The 3,363-nt window shown below is 37.7% G+C and overlaps 1 protein-coding gene across 1 annotated transcript in view; it reads left to right on the top strand.

Moving 5' to 3' along the window:
* Nucleotides 1-2,644: 2,644 nt before the first annotated feature.
* CSRP3 (cysteine and glycine rich protein 3) overlaps nucleotides 2,645-3,363 on the top strand; it is a 19,475-nt gene continuing 18,756 nt past the window's right edge. The window contains exon 1 of the mRNA XM_011377771.1: nucleotides 2,645-2,747. The gene's annotated coding sequence lies outside the window, so the exon portion shown is untranslated. The remainder of the gene's footprint in view (nucleotides 2,748-3,363) is intronic.

Here is a 3,363-nt window from a genome sequence, read left to right as displayed (position 1 = left end):
GTTTCCCAGTCACTTACCAGTTCTTAGTTATTCTAGGGGAATTAAGAGGAGAAAGCAATGGATTCGAGTCCTTTAAATGTAAAATGAGGTCATATGAGTGGGCCATGATCCAACATGACTGATGTCTTTATAAGAAGAGGCAATTAGGGTGCAGACACACATGGGGGAAGACCTTATGAAAACGTGTGGAGAAGATGGCCATCTACGAGCCAAGGAAAGAGGCCACAGAAGAAACTAACCCTGCTGACTCCTTGATCTTGGACTTCTAGCCTCCAGAACTGTGAGAAAATAAATTTTTTTGTTGTTGTTTAAGCCACCTAGTGCATGGTGTTTGTTATAGCAGTTCTAGAAAACTAATAGATCTTTTCAATTATGTGAGAATTTTGTTCATTTACAGAAGACTCTTTCAATGAATTCATCAAGAATGCATTCTCTCTCCCTCTCCCCCCCAAACACAATTAAAAATGTCAGATACAAAAAATATATAAGAAACAGTAAATTTTATAATTAGGTTTAAATAACTGCAGATGCATAACGAACAAAACTAATTACAATCTGAAACTAAATTCCCAGATGATTGACACACAGGAGGTGGTGGGCAGGTTTGTAACTGCAAGGTCAAGATGAAGGAAGAGAGCAATGTGGTGATGGTGAAAGTATGTTGAGGTTCTTGTAAGTTTCTCATCTCGTGGAAGAAAATAGAATATGGCTACCAATTAAATCTAGATATCAATAATAATATATATTTATTGTGGCATTAGTTTTTAAATTAGAGGAAGAGAATAATTTCTAATTCATAAGAGAAAAACATGACACAAATTAAACTATTATTAAAAGGCAAGAAAATAAAAAAGAAACATTATAAAAATAAAACATAAAATAAGGTGAAAGAGATAAGTCCATATGTTTCCAAAATCACAATAAATGTGAATGAGCTAAAATCTCCTTTTAAAGGATTACTCAAGTTAGTAAAACCCAAAATATTGTCAGTTATTAACTCTGGGAAAGAGAATCGAATTGAAGAGGGCACTTTTACATTTTACCATAAATATATCCTTATTGTTTAATCTTCCACAATAAAAATGTATTCCTGTGTTACTTGTGTAATTAGAAAGCATTTTTTTAAGATGATATTAGAGTCAAACCCAGATTTCTGGCTCCAGAAATAATTCTACTATATACATTGCATCCACCCTTGAGCAAGTCAAATCCCTTCTTTGGACTGTAATATCTGTATCTATAAAATGGAAGTGGTGGGTCATGTTTATGACTCTTAAATTTTGTCCCAAAGAAATATTTTAGAAGCCACGTCGGGAGTTCAGAGAAAACTATGTGAGTAGACTATTAGATCGCCTATTTATTTCAAGCAGGGGAGTTCTTTTACCTGCTTTATATATTGATGTTCCATTTAATACCATCTATAGAAAAAAATTTTGAAACTGCTATCCTCAGAGACTTCTAAAGTCCCTTCTAATTTTAACATTTTAGAGTACTCACCATTTCCCCATTTCTACAATGAATACACTTTTGCATGAAAACAGACCAAGGATATCTCATAAGAGGTTGTGCTGTATCCATACTTGTGAATTTACCACAACCTTCTTTACAGTGAAATATTTCATCACTCAACCAATTCTTTTGTGCGTGGGCATGTAACGAAAGGGCTAATGTGGCTGATTTGAAAGGCTAGATTTCATATACTCCTCAGTTAGGTACCACCTACACCTAACCTCAACATCCAGGTCAGCACTGATAGAAAGCATCTTCACCTGCGAGACAAATGACCTGAATTTCAATCTGGTACCTGCTCATTACTCATTGTCTGGCCTTGAACAAGTGAGGTTCCTCAGTTACCTCAGCCATAACATGAAGACTAACAAGAATTAGACTAATAAGAATAGTCTATAAAATCTCTGAACTTCTTGTCAGCTATTAAATTCTAAAACTCATGAGTCATTGATGCTTGATCAAAGCCAAAATAGAGAAGCCAGGCAAAGAGAAATTAGACCTCCAAAGAAAATGTGAGTTTACTGAGACTTATCAAGACTTGTCATAAATATGTTGCACTGTCACGTTAAATTCTTAAGGAGAGAAATATGATGAGCAAAGTAACTCAAAACTTTTCAGAGAAAACGTTTCTTCATAAGATGGCAGGCCATGGAGTGACAGGACACTGTAATCAGCTGGCCTTTTTTCCCCAAGCTTCTTTGAAGAGATTATCTAAGTATCGTTTCAGACACCCATCACTCTTATTTTTAGCTCTGAGTTCTCTTCACGAGTGTACTGACCTGTGGCTTGGAGTTCCAGAGGGCTCCCAGATATGGCTCATGATTCATTTTCAGGTACCTTGCATTGATTTCCAGGAAGGTCAGAGGAGCAGGAGCCTGGAAAAAATGATTTTAGACATAAAACCTTTCGTTCCTGTTCTAAACTTCATCAAAAATTTACACTCCACAAATTGATTCCTTGGTGACATAGGTGATTGGCAATTAAAACAGAACCCAAGTGATATTGTTTCCCAAGGGCCTCACAGCTGGTGTGGGGGAAACAAAACTCAGGGCTTTGGTCACAGGCTATTTTCAGCCTCTGATAGCAGTTGTGTTACTCATGTCTCATTCCCCCTCTCCCCTCAGCCTCCCTCCCGCCCTTCCTCCCGTAGGCCGAGGCTGGCAACAGTCTCCATATATTTAAAAAGGACAAGAGTCCCCCCTCTTACTCAGTTGAGCTGACAGAGACCACACAGGCAGGTAAGTGTAGCAAAGCAGGTGTATGGGCTGGGGGTGGGCTGCTGGCTTGGTGGCTGATTGGTACTATGAGAGGTCCCATAGAGTAAAGGTGTATTTCACATCCCAAGTACCAGCATCCTCTGATTTTGTGTGAGGAGACTCAAGTTATGCTCAATTCTGGTGTGGACCTAGCAGTTGTTTAGAAAATTCGTAAAAGGGCAATTGACATTTGGGGGTTTAAGGGAACCTCACAGAGAAATGAGTAGGAATTATTTTTGGTCTAAAATTATTTTCATGGTGGAATAATGTTTCCTATTGTCTTAGTCAAAAGACCTGCATTCCAGTCCTGGAACTACATAATGCATGGATGTATGACTTTGAGAAAGTTCTTGCCCCCAGGGTCTTGGTCTCCTCTATAAGGATCAATTAGATGTGGTGACATTTTTCTAAACTGTAAAGTACTATGCAATTATAAAGTGGTATAATAGATACAATAAGGCAGAATCCAGCTTTCCAGTGCTCAAAATACAAGGAATTGTGCTATTCCAAAGGCATGGGTGGATGACTGAGACTTCTATAGTTCACTGAACCTCATCTTGCACATAAGAAATACTCAATGAAGTTTGTTGGTTTAAAA

The sequence above is a fragment of the Pteropus vampyrus genome, unplaced genomic scaffold, assembly GCF_000151845.1.
Source record: "Pteropus vampyrus isolate Shadow unplaced genomic scaffold, Pvam_2.0 Scaffold321, whole genome shotgun sequence".
Lineage (NCBI taxonomy): Eukaryota > Metazoa > Chordata > Mammalia > Chiroptera > Pteropodidae > Pteropus > Pteropus vampyrus.
This window is presented reverse-complemented; position numbering and strand designations above follow the sequence as displayed.